This window comes from Peromyscus leucopus, chromosome 4 (assembly GCF_004664715.2).
Source record: "Peromyscus leucopus breed LL Stock chromosome 4, UCI_PerLeu_2.1, whole genome shotgun sequence".
In the NCBI taxonomy this organism is placed as follows: Eukaryota; Metazoa; Chordata; class Mammalia; order Rodentia; family Cricetidae; genus Peromyscus; species Peromyscus leucopus.
The window spans coordinates 105,874,806-105,892,793 of NC_051066.1; positions in this window are offsets into that span (position 1 = coordinate 105,874,806).

Below are 17,988 nucleotides of genomic sequence, written 5' to 3' on the forward strand. Positions count from 1 at the left end.
AACAGCTAAGGTTACACAGAAAACCCTGTCTCAAAAAAGAAAAAGAGCCAGGCAGTGGTGGCACATGCCTGTAATCCCAGCACTCGGGAAGCAGAGGCAGGTGATCTCTGTGAGTTCGAGGCCAGCCTGGTCTACAGAACTAGTCCAGGACAGGCTCCAAAGCTACTGAGAAACCATGTCTCGAAAAACAAAAAAAAGAAAGAAAGAAAGAAAGAAGAGAGGAAAGAAAGAAAGACTCAAGTGCCAGGTGGGAAAGAAAGCCTGACAAGCCGCTCACTACAGGCTCATTCTAGATAAATAAGAGTTAAAAAAAAAAAATCCAGGGGCCCGATTATGGGAAAAAGGATTTTTTATGAGTTTCTCTCCCGGTTCTTGTCATGAATACTGAAGAGAAAAAAAAAATCCCCTCGTTATTCCAGCATGGGGATGGAGAAAAGAACCATTTTGAAATACATTCAAGCATTCTTTTCTCTATAGTAAGACCTGCTGGTTGCTTCCCTGTGTATCAGCAATGAATGGGTAGAATTTGAAATTCTAAATTGCAGGACTATTTACATTAACTTTTAAAATATAATAATTAGTAAACCAAAATTAATATAAATACAACCACTAATCCGAAACTATGCTAGAGCTACACTCTACTCCTGTATTTTAACGTCTGAATAACTGCCACTGAAAGAGAGCTATATCCTGTCTGTCCATCTTTTTATAGTATTTTGTTCTGCCTTCTCATTGGTTGTAAACCCAAACACGTGACTGCCTCGTCACTGTCTGTATGTACAGCCCCCCAGGTCTTAAAGGCATCTGTCTCCAATGCTGGCTGTATCCCTGAACACACAGAGATCTATGGGATTAAAGGCATGTGCCACCACCGCCACACTCTTGCTATGGCTCTAATAGCTCTGACCCCCGGGTAACTTTATTTATTAACATACAATCAAAATCACATTTCAGTATAATTAGAATACCACCACAAGAATGATTGGCCAGTGAGGTCCCATGGACCCTCAAACATTACAGACTACTGTCGATGCTAGTCTTTACCTTCCAGAACTTGATAGTAAGGTCCTATTGCTAGAAAACACACACTTGAGTCACAGCATGTGCAAATACCATGCTGGTACTGAGTTGGAGTCTTTATCCCTAATGCTGGCTTCCATAATGCTGGCAGGTGCTGTGCATGCTACCTGAGGAGAAAAATACTCATCAGACTTACCAAGGTGTGAACCTTGTGAGCTCGACAACACATGTCCACTGGTGCAACAGTGGCATGAACATCATAGGAGTAACAAACCACTTTCTGTTTGGATTTAGGTCCCACTCCGAAAGATGAAACCCATACCTGGCACCATTGATAAGCCAATAACCTATGGCTAGACAGGTCATGGGCCCTAGGAGAAAACTTACTACCATTATTCTGCTAAATGGACATCATATTTAACTGACTCCTAGTGGCATTGCTAGGCATCTCCCAGCCTTCATTAGAGGAGCTTCTATTTGAAGCAGATGGTGATTAACACAGAGTTAAGGAGTTGTGATTAACGCAACTGGCCAAGGTGTGGAGAATAATACTCAGCCCTAAGTGGAACCTCTCTGTTACACCCTTTCTTCCTTAGACGAAGGGATCACTGTGGAAGAGGAAGTAGAAAGACTGTAAGAGCCAGAGGTGGTGGATGACCACAAGGAAACAGCGTCCTCTTGACATTGCAGGGTAACTGCACATAGGAAGTCACAGTGGTTATGACAGCATGCACAAGACCAGTGCAAGCTCAAGCCAGACCAAATCCCAGCATGGAGAGGGGAGGTGGAGATGTAGTCCCAGCCCAGCTGAGGGGCTACTGGCAACTGATAGCTGCTGGGAGAGGGAGAGGCAGTGTCCTTTAAGGGTGTCTCCCCTAGTAAGTTGATATACTCCAGGAGAAGGCCAACACCCAAGAATATATGGGCATCACAAATTGAACATGATGAGTGAAAAACAAGACACAAAGTTGGGTGGGTAGGGAAAAGGGGTGGATCTGGGAGGAACTGAGGAAGAGCCTGCATATGATCAAATCTCATCCTCATCATACAGGAGGTTCAATGAACTAATAAAAGATAAATAACCTTTTAAAAATCCAAATGATGCTGGGCATGGTGAAGACTTTTTAGATACAACACCAAAAGCATGATTTATAGAAGAAAGAATTGATAAGATAGGCCTCATTAAGTTAAAAAAAATGTACTGAAAAAAATTCCCTGCTCTTCAAAGAATGCTATGAAGCCAGACATAGTGCCACATGCCTTTAGTCTCAGCATGGGGAAGGTCAAGTCAAGTGGAGCTTTTTGAATTTGGGGCCAGCCTGATCTACATAGCAAGCTTCAGGCCACCCAGGATTATATAGTGAGACCATTTCTCAAAAAAAAAAAAAAAAAAAAAAAAAAAAAAGATATCAGCATGAAAAAATGTTCCACATTCTATACCAATGGGAATTACAAATGGAAAATAGATACGGCTGTGTTATCTCAAGTGGTAAAAATACCAAATGTCGACATAATAAAACACTGTGTTGAGAAGCAGAAGCTCTCACTCATTGTTCTTTGAACTACAAAATTGTACAGTCACATTGGAAGACACTTTGCCAGTGTCTTGTGAAACATACTCTTACAAAATGATGCAGCAATTACCTTCCTTATGTCCACGCACAACCATGCACATGGATGTTTATAGACACTTTGGCTATAACTGGAAATAACCAAGATAGCTATTGATAAGTGAATGGGTAGCTAAACGGTAGTACATCCAAACAATGGGCTATTATTCAGAACCAAGAACTGAACTATCGAGCTATAAAAATACACTAAGAAAATTTAAGCGTATGTCACTAAATGAAAGAAGCCAATCTAGGGAGTGGGTACAGACTGTGGGATTCCAACTGTATGATATGCTGGAAGGCATCATATGGAGTCAGTTACAGTACCAGTAGTTGACAGGCATAAGGAGAAGGAGCAATAACCAGGAAGAAGACAGAGGACACTTAGAATGGTGAAACTACCCTGTAAGACCCTGCAGTGGCAGATGTATGTCACTTCATCAAAACCCATAGAATGCACAACACCAAGACCGATACTGAAGTGAATTATAAGTTCTAAATGATAATGCTGCACCAGTGTAGCTATATGGGTCACAACAAATATATCACTCCAGTTTAGAATGTTGCTAGTTTGCTATGAACCTGGAAGTGCCCTAAAAACAAATTATATTAAAATGCTAAGAAAAAGAAGCGAGCATTTGTTGAAAATGAGGCACTAAGTACATATAATTTAATCTAAACAACAACCCTATGAAGTGCCTCTGTTACCAGGTTGGACTATACATCTTGAAATGAAACCCTGTATAGAAGCTGACCTGCACAGGACCTCAGGTGTCTGAGCATTGACCATGGCTTGACCTGCCTTACAAAGGTATGAGGCAGGAGCTATTGAAAGAATTTCCCTGCCTATAAGAACCATATTTTTTTTTCATTTGGGACAGTTCTAAATAGTCCCAGGATAGTCTTGAGCTGGTTATGCATCCCATGAAGAGTTCTAACTTCTGTTCCCGCCTTGGCCTCCTGAGTGCTGGAATTACAGGAGTGCATCGTCATACCAGGTTTATGTGATGCTGGGGCTTTGTGCTTGTCAGGCAAGCTCTCTACCAATGGTGCTACACCCACGGGTCCCAGGTTTGGAGTTTTGAGAGTTGGCCAGAGAAGGGAGTAGCTCACAGGGACAGGCAAACCAGGAAACCAAGCAGGTGTCCAGGGGAGGGGTGGTGGTAATCTGAACCCAGGCAGCAGCTTCAGATGCTTAGAGGAAGAATCAACCAGGATTAACTGCATCACTAGCACAGGAGACAGGGCGTCCAGTATGATTTATTCAGCTACTTTGGTTTCTCTCCATATTGAGACTTCAAGCCACTGATACCAGCCCTGACTGATGTAACATAAATGAATGTAAATGAGCTGAAAAATACTAGATGGTACATAAGCCTGCCAAGAAAACAAAGAAGCAGGTTAGGGGAGAAACTGATATGGGGGACATTTCTCTTCGCAGTGGCCACGTTCTACCTCAGAGACCTGCTCCACCTCTGTTTTCCTACCTTGGCGCTTTCTAGAAACTTCAGGAGGCTGATGAGCTCAGGAATAGAGATGTTGGGGGATATTTGATCATACTGTGAAGCCCAAGTTTGTATTTGTGTTAATTAAATAAAATTAACCTCGGATCAGGAGGCTGGGTTAGTAACTAGTTGACAGAAAGTAATTATAGAGCATCAGAGGGCAGCTGGGAGACATAGAGAGAGATGTACCAGAAGTAGTAGGAAGGAATTTTTGAGAGGCACAGATTTTGTTTGTTTGTTTGTTTGTTTTGGTGGAGCATAAGAATGCTATTTTGGGGGAATGCCAGCAAAGAGAGGTTAGCTAGTTGCTACTCTGCCTCTCTGAGTTAACAGGTTTTCACCCCAGCCTTTGAATCTCAAGTCTTTATAAATGGAAAGATAAAGATTTAGTTAAAGCTACCTTTAGCGGCAGCAACAGAGCCAGTGCCTTCAGGAACAGAATTCTTGCCAGACTGCAGCCTGAATGGCCGAGCCACTGCCAGAGAAGCAGGCCAGTAACTGCAAAGTCACAATTGCTGGCTGAAATAGCAGTAGATTAAGGGGCAGCCACTGTGCCGAAATTAAAGCAACATAGAGACAGACCAGAAATGCACAAGCCTTACCACTCCTGGAGGGAGCATAAGAGGGGAGGGCACAGCAGATGAAGCCTCGGTGTTCCTCTTGCTTCCCAGAGGTCCCACGTGGACTCGCGCATCCTATTTGCTGTGCATCCTATTTGCTGCTACTTGCTTTATGATGTGTGTGAAATGGTAGGTACCTTTGTGGTTGTTCCTTCTCTCTATTATTCTCACTGTTTGCTCACACATGCTTCACATTTAGGGGTCCACCTCACAAAACCACCTCTACCTGGTTTTCATTTCAAGTTCTTTTGGGAAAACCCAATGGAAGACAGGTGCTCTGCAGATTTCCAGACCATACTGGAAATCAAAGTGTAAGGCTTGTCTGAGAGGCCACTCCTGATCTGGAAACGTGCTAGGCATAGTCTATATACGACTGAGTCTTCCTGCAGGAAGCTTAGATGCTTCCTTGGCCTCAGAGCCATCCCCGTTTCAGGAAAGTCATCTCCTACGCCCGCTGCTCCTTCGCTCAAGCCTTTCCCATCCTTTTTCTTCTGTCACTGTGCCGAACTCTGAAGTGCAATTCAAAGGAATGAACTGATTTGCTCCTGTCCAGCTCTCAGCCCAATTAACAGGAATTTCATCCTGAGACAGGGAGCCCAGGTGCGGCTGGGAGGTGGGTGCTGAGCTCTGCAGCCAGACTGTTGGGGACCGGGGGGGGGGGGGGGCGGGGGGGAGGGGGAATGCGCTTTTTCATCTGGATGCAGAAGATGAAGTCTTTAAGAAAGAACATAGATAGCTGGGAGCTCGGGGCGGGGCCTAAGGAATCCTCTACTGCAAATTGGAGACTGAGTCCCAAGAAAGACTTTCAGGGAAAGCAGATGTTTCCCATGTGGCTAGCAGGAAGAACAGAAATCAACTCCACCTGAAAGAGAAAATCTGGCTGTATGAAAGGGTCTACATGTCCAGAGGACCTAAGGCACGGGAGGATGAAATGCACTTAAGGAATGGACATAAGAAGGGTGCATAGAGACCCATAGTGATTAATTATATGTAATTATAATTAATAAGTGCTCCCTCACTTCTTAGGGGCTCTCAGAGAATCATACTTCATCCCAGAACTAAGCCCCTGTCACAGAGACACAAACACAGGCTCCCATTGCCAAGGGGTGCAGGAGTTGCTGGTGAAGATTTCACTGTGCAAGTCAGTCCACACACAGACCCAGAAAAGGCAGAGGCAGCAGCTGCAGACAAGCACTGGCCCACAAGGATGTTGTACATGGCTTCTCTCCCTCAGGCTGTAGATTTGCCTCGAGTGACTGATAATCTTTATTTCAAAGGGAGGCACGTAAAAGCTGATTGGAAGTTGTTCAAACACGGAGATGGCGTGACAACCGGCACAGGTCATTGTTGAGCAACGTGGCATCCAGCAAGCTCTTTCACGAAGCAGCCCCAAGGGCCATGGCTTCAGATCCTTCATCTGCAGTAGTTCAATTTCTTCATAAAAACGTACTCTAATCCATTGTCTGTGGGTGCCCAGGGGAGCCTAAATATGGTGTTGATGAGCTTAGATGGAAACCTTCCCACAGACCCTTCTCACCAAAAAGGCTCATGTGTTGACGCCAGCACATTGTATCCAATCATTGAGAAGTAGCTGGATCATGAAGGCTCTTTTGGAGGTGGGGCCTGCTTGGAGGAATTACATCACTGGGGAGCATGTCCTTAGGACTGTGTCTTGTTCTGGGCTCCTTTCTACTTCTATGTGACCTGGTCCCATGGGGTGAGCAATTCTGCCCCATGATGTGCTACCTCGCCACACCCAAAGCAATAGAGTCAACTGAAAACTACAAAACTATGACCCAAAATAAGTATTTCCTACTTTCATGCTGTTCTCCTGAGTATTTCACATTGCAATGAAAAATCTAAGACAGATGTGAAACTCCTGGAGCTGATCTGTGAATATCGGGGGCATCATTATTCAGTAGCATCACATGGAAACCTGTCAGAAAAGTGAATCTTTTGGGTTCTCCCCTAAACCTACTGCCTTGGTTTCTTTTCTTGTTGCTGTGATGAAATACTCTGACCACAAAACTTAAGGCAAAAGGTTTATTTGGCCCACAATTCCAGGTTCCACTCCATCATAATGGGGAAGTCAGTAACTAATTACATTACATCTACCGTCAAGAGCATAGAGCAATGAATTAATGCATGCATGCTAGTATTTAGCTCACTTTTTCTGCTTCTATATAGTCCAGGATCCTCTGCCTAGGGAATGGTACCACCTACAGCAATCAGGTCTTCCCACCTCGGTTAATGTAATCAAGTGTTTCACAATGCCGTGAGAAGTCTAACACAGATGTGAAACTTCTGCAGCTGGTCTGTGAGTGTGGGGACATTATTATTCAGGACACAGCATTTTAGTTAACTTTAACGTTTAGTTCTATCCTCGTAACTTTCCATTTGCTAGGAATGTCTGTAGTCATTGAATCTATAAACTGTGTTCTAAGTTCCTAGAGATTAGTCAAGCATGGTATTATATTCCAGCAGCCAGGAAGCTGAAGTAGGAGTATTACCACAGTTTCAAGGCCAGCCTGGAATACACTGAAAGATACTGTCTCAAAGAAACAAAGGTTCTGAGAGATTATGTCCATATTGCCCCATTTCAAAGCCAGTCCTGCTGTTCAGGTACCCTACTTACCCCCCATCTTCTCAACATCTGGTTCTGCCAACTCCTGAGTCTTTCGAGCATTCTAGATGAACTGGATGTCCCTCAGTATCTTCCCTTTCCTGGACCATCATGGATGCTCTTCTATCGCTCTCACAGTGTTTACCATCCCACAGCCTAGTTCCCATCTTTATCCGCACTATTTCTGGGTTAGTAATTCCCACTAGCTTCATCAAAGATGGAAAGGGTGTTTTTGTTGCATGCCTTTATTGCCTGAAGTGCATTTAAGGAGAAGATGGCAAAAACAAAACTCAGTCATTTTTTTCTTATTTTATTTTTTTAAAGTGTGTGTGTGTGTGTGTGTGTGTGTGTGTGTGTGTGTGTGTGTGTGTGAGTACCAGTGCCTCTGAAGACCAGAAGAACCAGATCAGGAATTCCAGGCCATTATGAGCACTGGGAATCCAGCTCTGGTCTTCTGCAAGAAGAGTCTGTGCTCTTAACTGCTGAGCTCTCGATAATCCTCCCAAACTCAGGCATTCTTAAATATGCTTAGCACTACTGAACTGTACTAAAGAATGATTAAGATGGTAAATTTTATGTTATGTGTTTTTAATTATAATTAAAAACAAGACAAACAAAATTCTGCCATTTAAAAAAATTCCCCATTAAGTTTCTGTAAATTCAGAAAACAAATACAATAAGCCCTGTCCTTTTGAATCTTTGTCTACACAGAATGTGTCACTGCCTTTCTGCTGCTGTGATAGAATACCTGACAAGGTCAACTTAAAAAACAAATGGCTGGGCAGCCCCAGTTGCAGGATCTTTGGTTTGTAAAATGAATGAAAAATTTTCTTAATAAAAAAGTGACATCATGAAATTTGTAGGCAAATTGATGAATCTAGAAAATACCATCCTGAGTGAGGTAACCCAGACTCAAAAAGACAAATATGGTATGTACTCACTCGTAAGTGGATACTAGTTGTAAAGCAAAGGATAACCAGATTACAACCCACAGCTCCAGAGAAGCTAGGAAACAAGGAGACCCAAAGAGGGATGCATAGATTGCCCTGGGAAGAGGAAATAGATGAGATCTCCAGAGTCAACTGGGGGCAAGGAGGAGCAATAGAGAGGAAGAGATGGGGAATGAGAACATGAGGGAACAGGATGGTCAAGCTGGAGGAGGGACAGAGTGGGAGAAAATGTAAGAGATATCTTGATAGAGGGGGGCATTACAGGGTTAAGGAGAAACTTGGTACTAGGGAAATTCCCAGGAATCCACAAGAGTGACCTCAACTTAGACTACTAGCAATAGTGGAGAGGGTGCCTAAACTGGTCTACACTGGAAAGCAGATTGGTGAATACCCTAACTGTTAGCATAGAGCCTTCATCCAGTAACTGATGGAAGCAGATGCAGAGATCCACAGCCAAGCACCAGGTTGAGCTCCGGGAGTCCAGTCGAGGAGAGAGAGGAGGGATTGTATGAGCAAGTAGGGGTCAAGATTATGATGGGGAAATCTACAGAGACAGCTGAACCATGCTCATGGGAACTCAAACTATAGACTGACAGCTGCGGAGCCTGCATGGGACTGGACTAGGCCCTCTGCAAATAAGAGACAGTTGTGTAGCTTGGTCTATTTGGGGGGCCCCTGGCAATGGGATCAGGATCTATGCCTGGTGCATGAGCTGACTTTTTGGAACCCATTACCTATGGTGGGATGCCTTGCTCATCTTTGATGGAGGGGGGAGGAGCTTGGTCCTGCCTCAACTGAATATACCAGGCTTTGCTGACTCCCCATAGGAGGCCTTACTTTTTTGGAGGAGGGGGTTGGGGATGGCAGGAGGGTACTGATGGGGAGCAGGAGGAGGGATGAGAGGGGGATCTATGGTTGGTATGTAAAATAATTAAATAAAAATTCCTTAAATTAGAAAAAATGAACAAAGGGTTTATCTGGGGGGTGGTGGCACACGCCTTTAATCCCAGCATTCAGGAGGCAGAGGCAGGTGGATCTCTGTGAGTTCGAGGCCAGCCTGGTCTACAGAATAAGTTCCAGAACAGCCAGAGCTATTACACAGAGAAACCCTATCTTGAAAAACCAAAAAAGGAGGATAAGAAAGGGCTTATTTTAACTGATAGTCTAAGAAGAGGTCCAGTCTAGCATGGTGGGGAAGTGACAGTGGCAGAAATGTGAGACAGCTGGGCACACTGGGTCCCCAGACAGGAATCAAAGAGAGATGAATGCTGGTGCTATGCTTGCCCTCTCCTTCTTATGAAGCTTAAGATGTCAGCCCATGGAGGTGCCTCCCACACTCAGGACAGGTTTTCCCACTTCAGTTGAAGTTCTCTGAAAACACCTCCAGGAACATACCCAGGAGTTTTTCTGGTCTGTGATGCTAACCAATCCAGTTGTTAAGACCACCCATCACAGAGAGTTAGGACATTTTAATCCCGTCCACACAATTTATTCAAATTATTACAAGAACCATTAAAAGTGGAACTTCTCAAAATGTGATTGTGTTAAGTCACTGTGACAAAATACTCAAGTGCAACATCATGAAGGAGCAAAGTGATTTGACTCATCATCTGAGAGGTTCTAATCCACTGTGGCAGGAAGGGTGTGGCAGGGTAGAGCCGCTCCTGGCCGCAGGGAACAGATACCCTGTGCTCTGCCCTGTTATCCCCACTTCCCTCAAACCCCTGACCTATGGGATCGTATCTCTCCATATTCAGAGCATGTTTTCCACCTTAGTTAACCCTCTCTGTGTCCTCAGGGACACACCCAGAGGGTGCTTAGACATCTCTCAATCTAATGTAGCCAAAATTAACCACCAATATGGCTCCTAAAGCATCAGTACCATCACAAGGGAACTTTTCAGAAAAGTGAATTATTGGGTTTTTCCCCAAGCCTACTGTCTTGGTTTCTCTTCCTGTTCCTATGATAAAATACTCTGACCACAAACCTTACAGAAAAAAAAGGTTTATTTGGCTCACAATTCCATGTTATACTCCATCTTTATGGGGAAGTCACATGGCAAAAACTTGAAGTAGCTAGTTAAGTTATATCCACAGCCAAGAGCATAGAGCAATGAATTAATGGATGTTTGTATGCATGCTAATATTTAGCTCACTTTTTCTACCTTTTAAAAAATTATTTATTTTTATGTGCATTGGTGTTTTATCTGCACATATGTTTGTGTGAGGGTGTCAGACTTCTAGAGATTTTGAACACATGAAATTTGAGGGACATATCCAAACCATAGCAATGTTCATAGATAAATATGATCCTCAATTTAAACTTCAAATCTTACAAAAATTAACACAAAATGGGTCAAAGATTGGATGTAAATTTGTCACTATACTTAGAAAACAATGGGAGAAGATTTTCAGGAGGTAGGACTGGATGGAAGTTGCTAGATGACCCCAAAGCATAATCTATCAAAGAAAAAAAAAATGATGAAAATTGACCATTCCAAGTGAAAACCTTTTGTTCTGAAAAAGATCCTATGAAAGGGTTAGAAACAAAGGGGGTGCTTGCAAACCATGTATCTGACAATGTGATGAAATCCCATAAGTACAAAGAATTCTCAAAATTAAAATAAAGGCAATCAAATCAGAAAATGGACAAAGGCTCTAAGAAGTTACTGTACTGGAAAATATCTAGTTGCCAAGTAAGTGTGTGAAAATATTTTCAGCATCATTACACATTAGGGCAATGCAAATTAAAGTCAGTGAGGTGTCTCCTATAGCTACCAGGACTTTTTCAAAGAGAGAGAGAACTCAGAGTGTTGGTGAGATGTAGAGACTAGGGAGACAAATGAGAACGCCTCTCTTGTAGACTGCTGGGGATGTTAAATGGCTCAGCCAGCTAGAGTGAGGCATTTTCTCATGGTATTACATGTGTGTTTATAACACAGCCAACAAGGGAGATGAGTTGCTGGTGAGTTGTTGAATATAAGCAAGCACACCACACACACACACACACACACACACACACACACACACACACACACACACGTTAAACATGAATCTGGAGAAGGTAGGTGGATTGCATCCACACTAATTTTGCGGTAGAGTATTGTTTCTTACAATTACATGCCAGTGTACAGTGGTCTCAAAATTAAAAAGATATTTTAAAAATGTTTTGAGAACTGCAATGATATTTACTGTATTAGAAATTAGGCTGGGCAGTGGTAGCACAGGCCTTTAATATCAGCACTTGGGAGGCAGAGGCAGGTGGACCTCTGAATTTGAGTCCAGCCTGGTCTACAGAGTAAGTTCCAGGATAGCCAGAACTACACAGAGAAACCCTGTCTCAAAAGAAAAGAAAGGAAACTTAGTAACTTATTTTTAATTAATAATAAACACATTAATTTAAACATTTTTATGAACTATAATTATATTTGGCATTGTTCTATAGTTTTGTAAGTCTATTTAATGTCCGACTTCACATAAAACTGGATCCTTATATTTGCTTCCACAAAATATGATAGCCATGCCGAGCAGCCTGGAAGGTTCTCTGGGTGTGCATATACTGAGTATGTAGTTCTGGGATAGAATGAAAGGTGAACAATGCCTTATTGTTAGTATGAAGAAAGTTTTCAACCTCACAGACCCCTTCAAACAGCCTCAGGAACCCCAAAATCCTCAGCATACACACTTTGGAAAGCCTACATTATTGTGACCTTTAGTCCACATTTGCTCCTGCATGGACAGCTAGTGAGGCAGAACAGTGTGCTTTCATTTTTTCTATTCCAAATGCCTTATATAATTCTTGGTGCCAGGCAGATACCGAATAAACATTTGATGAACCAATGAAATGTTAATGACTTGTTTGCCAAGGACAGAGAGAGGAAGGGAGGGAGGGAGGGAGGGAGGGGGAGAGGGGAGGGGGAGGGGGAGGGGGAGAGAGAGAGAGAGAGAGAGAGAGAGAGAGAGAGAGAGAGAGAGAGAGAGAGAGACTGTCAATCTGGTTGACAGTTTATTACTGTAGACTTGTAGCTCTGAGTCAGAATAAAGGTCAGAATGTTCTGATCTAGTGTGGTCCAGGGAACAAACATTGTTCTGAGAGGCTCCTAGGGCATAAAAATCAGGGTATGGAGACTGAGTGGCCTTTTGAGAAAGGTCTCCCCACAGTTTTCACCCTTGCTCTTAAGGCCTCACCACACCATTCAAAACACGCACGAAGAAAAGGGACTTAACAGGTTCTGTAGAAACATCATAAATGGCTCTCTCCTGATGTGCATCTCTCTCATACTCCTGATTCCTTGGGATGTTCCCCAAGGATCCATTAGTGGCCAAGCTCAATTCACTGAACCCACAGCAGCTCTAGGAGAAGGAAAAGAATTTTGGGGGTGCAGTTTGATTATGAGTTTGTTATTAGTTCTCTCTTTTTATAATCTTTTTTTTAAGATTTATTTGCTTATTATGTATACAATGTTCTGTTTGCATGTGTCCCTGCAGGCCAGAAGAAGGAGCCCGATCTCATTACAGATGGTTGAGAGCCACCATATGGGTGCTGGGAATTGAACTCAGGACAGCCAGTGTTCTTAACCTCTGAGCCATCTCTCCAGCCCATTATCTAACATATTAACCAAATCTTAATCCAGCTGGGGCACAGGTGAAGGTACCATCTTAGAACAATCCTTGCAGGCTTCCACTCTGCACTGGACTGTGAGAAGGTCTTGTGGAGAAACACCAATCAGGCTGGCCAAGCTTAGCCCCTGCCTCAGTGAAACCCCGCCCTCTGAGGGTGGGAACTCAGCTTTGTTGGCTGAGATAAAATATCCTAAGAAAAGCCAGGTGGTGGTGGCACACACCTTTAATCCTAGCATTCAGGAGGCAGAAGCAGGTAGATCTCTGAGCTTGAGACCAGCCTGGTCTACAGAAGGAGTTCCAGGACAGCTAAGCTACACAGAGAAATCCTGTCTCAAAGGAAATAGCACAAAACAAAAAATCCCAAGCAAAGTAACTTGAGGGAGACAGGCTTTATCTTGGCTCTTAGCTGGAGGGTAAACTCCATCATGGCGATGAAGTCCTCCTGGCAGTAAGCACTTGAGGCACGAGGTCAGGAAGCTGCAGTCAGGGAAGACAGCTGCTGTCAAAGCTCCCGTCTCTCCTTTTGATCCCATCCGGGACCCAAATCTGTTTTAAAAGAAAAGGGAGGGATTTTTGCAAGGTGGCAACTTCAGAAGTGACAAATTTCTTTAAAGACAGGGCTTCCTTTGTCTTGTTTAACTCTTTGACAGAAGAAGTAGCACATTTCATTTACAGTTCTGATGGGTAGACTTGTTTCTTTACTGTTACTGATGCCCCATCCGGAATGAATCAATGTTTGTTCACATAGCCCCAGGAAATGTCACACTAGAGCTCCTAATTACCTTCTTCTAAATGATGAAATATAGTTTGGGGAAGACCACGTAGACGCCACCTAGAGAAAGTGAATAGAAAAACAATTTTTGCCATAGCTGTAAGTCATTATATCGAGAGCTGTCTTCACTGTCAACTCTTCATACGTGTGTTCATACATGTGCACTTGCCTATACGTGCACACATTTGTGTGCTAGTGTCCTAACATTCATGTAGAGGCCAGAGAACATCCTTGGCCATTCTTCCTTAAGTTCTGACTACCTTGATTTTTGAGATAAAAGTCTCTCACTGGCTTGGGCTTATCTAGTAGACAAGGCAGGTTGACCAGTTAGCCCCAGAAATCTACCTGCTGCTGCTTCTTCAGTCCTGGAACCACAAGCATGTGCCACTTTGTCTGCCTTTTTTAAAATGTGGTCTGGGAAATCAGACTGTTTCATGTTACCAGAGCACTATCCTCCAATCAAAAGAACCATTGTTGTTACAAGGCTAGCTGTGCCTGCTTGTGACAGACCACCATAGCTGGGCTTGTTGACTGAAAGGTAGGGGGTGGGGTAGATCACTGGACCCTCACCTGAGTGTCCATCCATTCCTCTCAGCCATGTATACATAATTCAGCTTTAATGCAATTGGCCTCAGGGCCTCAGGAAAGTGCTAGAGTACACAGGCTGTGGGAAGCAGTGGAAAAGGGCTCCATCTTTGTGACCATTGGGAAGCCATCATCCATGCTCTATAACAGACCTTCCACTCGGGCTGCTTCAGGATCACCCACACTCTGTCTGGCCCATAACCCCTCACCCACGCTCTGTTCAGTAAGCCTAGCAAGTTCATTGGTTCCCCAGAGTGAACCTTGCTGGAATCATGCTTTGGAAGAAGAGAGGACATGTTGACATTTCCTCAGGGAGAAAATTCTCACAACTGCCCTGAGCCACGCTGCCTGAGCTATTGTGCCCGCCCGACACCCAGATTTTACACAAATCTTTTGCAAGTTTTATGGGAAAAGGTTTTAAAAATATATTAAGGGAGAAAAGCTACATTGAATATTAGCATTCTGTGGCCAGGAATAGTAACTTAGAGGGGGAAATGGAAAAAAAAAAAAGAAAAAGGTCTTCAGGCTAAGAAAGCTAGCTGAAGTAATTTGGAAGCAGGAGGATCTAAATGCTAAAAAGGCGCTAGATCACAGTGTAAATAGGATGAAAAAGTACGTAATCTAGAGAATGCCCTGGATGATGCTGGACAGTAAAGATACTGAGATCCCTAAAAGAAAACCATCCATCAGTCTGGAATAGACCACTGAATGGACAATCCCTTTTTATGTCTTCACTGAGACCATGAGTTCCTGCTGGTTCTATTCATCTGTCCCCAGGCTGAAAAAAAAAAAACAAAAACAAAACAGGGGTTAATGAGTACTCGTTATACAAATAAGGAACATTCCATATTATTAGATATTATTTGTTACTAATTGAATTTTATTGTTTTTTATACCTGAAAAAAATAATTTAAAGTTAATGCCCCAAATACATAGAGAAAATGTTCAGGTCATATAGCATTACATTGAATGTAAAGGAGTCAACTGAAAATTATTTCCTTGGCTTTGAGAGCATGATTTATCCAACTATTTCCTTTATGTATGCAAAACTAACTGTCACTACAAAGGTACACATGTCATGTAATTGCTCAAGATCAGCAGTTTTGGAATCAGATATATGCCTAAGTTTGAATCTATCCATCATTTAGTGCTATGGCCTTGAGAAAATCACTTAACCTCTTTTTTTTTTTTCTCACATTCCTTAGGAAAATTAAGATAATGATAAAATATACTGCAAGATTTATTAGAATAATAAATTAGTTAACACTTAGGATGGTCTTAATACATATATAACTCAATTAATCTTCACAATTGTATATGCATATATTTTTTAATGATTTATTTATTCTTATTTTACATGTATGAGTGTTTTGCTTGCATGTTCATCTGGGCACCACATGCATGCAATGCTCAAAAAGGCCAGAAGAGGGCATAGGATCCCCTGGGATTGTACCTACAGCTGGTTATGAGCCCCCCATGTGGGTGCTGGGAGAAAATTTGGGTCTTTAGCAAGAACAACAAGTGCTCATACCCACTGGACCATCTCTTCAACCCCTAATGTATGTATTTTTAAATAAAATATGAGCTCATGCTGTATATATCTCTCATGTTTTCTTTTCTTTCTTTTTTTCTTTCTTTCTTTTTTTTTTTTTTTTGAGACAGGGTCTCACGTAACTCTGACTGTTCTAGAACTCTCTATGTAGACTCAGCTGGCATTGAACTCACAAAGATCTGACTACCTCTGCCTCCCAAGTACTCCATCATGCCTGGCATTTGTTTTTCTATGTAACGAAATGTCACAATATTAAATATATGTATATATTTAAAATACGTATTCGTACATGCAGAACAGGTCATTCTTTTGATGGCTATGTTGCATTCTAATGTATAGCTCTACATAAGCAATGCCCTGCACTATAAATAACCCCAATTCTGCTGCATATAAAGATTTTTATAGGTCAGGGGTGAGTGTGGACATGGCGTGAAGGGCAGGATAACTTCCTAGAATCCGTTCTTTCCTTCCACCCTGGGCGGGTTCTGGGAATCACACTCAGATTGTCAGCTTTGAGTGGCAAGGGCGTCTACCTGTGAGCCACCACACTTCTCCTCCCCAAGTTTTAATTTTTACTTTTAATTTGGTATGTGTTTGTGTGTATGTTTAAAATATTTTATTTAAAACATTTTTAAAAGATTTGTTTTATGTGCATAAATATTTATCTACATATATATCTGTGCACCACATATGTGTCTGGTGCCTGAGAAGATCAGGGGTGGATATGAGATCTTTTGGAACTAGAGTTACAGATGGTTGTGAGTTACCACGTAGATACTAGAAACTGAACCTGGGTCCTCTGCAAGAGCAGCCAGTGCTTTTACCCAACGGGGCATCTCTCTACCCCCAATTGTCCTTCTAAAGAGGTTTATGACTTTCCACTTGGACCAGCTAACATACTTTGTTGCGTTTTGATTGTATATATTTTAGCCAGACTATAGTTTAACTCAATTAATTTACCTCAAATGTCCCAGTAGTTCCAAAGCTAAGGACTACACCTTGCCAGTTCTACATTTTAGTTCTTTATCTTCCTGCAATTTATAAGCAACGAAGGATTTAGCAACCACTATTCAGCAACAAATATTCAGACACATGGACTGTAGAAAATGTTTGTGCTACCACCAGATTGGAAGGGATGAAATGCTGGTGTTTCATGGCCTTTCTGATGGCTGATATGGAAGAATGTTTGGAATTAAAATCATCCAAGTTTGGGAGAACAGTGGCCGCACCTACATCTTTCTGTTTTCTGTGACAGGCATACTCATTTAATGGACAAGAAGCCTTCTCTCTCTCTCTCTCTCTCTCTCTCTCTCTCTCTCTCTCTCTCTCTCTCTCTCTCTCTCTCTTTTCCGTTTTTTTGAGACAGGGTTTCTCTGTGTAGCTTTGCGCCTTTCCTGGAACTCACTTGGTAGCCCAGGCTGGCCTTGAACTCACAAAGATCCACCTGCCTCTGCCTCCCCAGTGCTGGGATTAAAGGCGTGCGCCACCACCGCCTGGCCCAAGAAGCCTTCTCTATGGAGTAGTAATCTCTTTAGCCCAGTGTGTGATAAGGCTTGGCTGGCAGGCCCCAGATGAAGGTAGGTGAAACAACTGTACCTCTTAGCCAGAAGCTGATCAGCATCACCAAGTGGGAAGACTGGTAGTTAAGGCCTGTACACCCTTCTTAAAAATATGTGTGTGTCTGTCAGGCGGTGGTGGCACACACCTTTAATCCCAGCACTCAGGAGGCAGAGGCAGGCAGATATCTGTGAGTTCGAGGCCAGCCTGGGATACAGAGTGAGTTCCAGGAAAGGCTCCAAAGCTACACAGAGAAACCCTGTCTCAAAACAAACAAACAAAGTGTGTGTGTGTGTGTGTGTATGTGTGTGCCACAACTGGCAGGTACTGGAAGAAGCCAGAAGAGGGTGTCAGATCCCCTTTAAGTGGACTTAAAAGCAATTGCGAGCCTCCTGATCAGGATACTGGGAATTAAACTGGAGTCCTCTAGAATAGCAGCAAGTGCTTTTGACCACTGAGCCATCTCTCCAGTCCCCTACTTTTATTTTAATAGCTATTTTAACTCAAAAGATGAACGCATAATATTTAAGAGTTAGATATCACTATGATTTGGATACTACCAAGGGACTAGG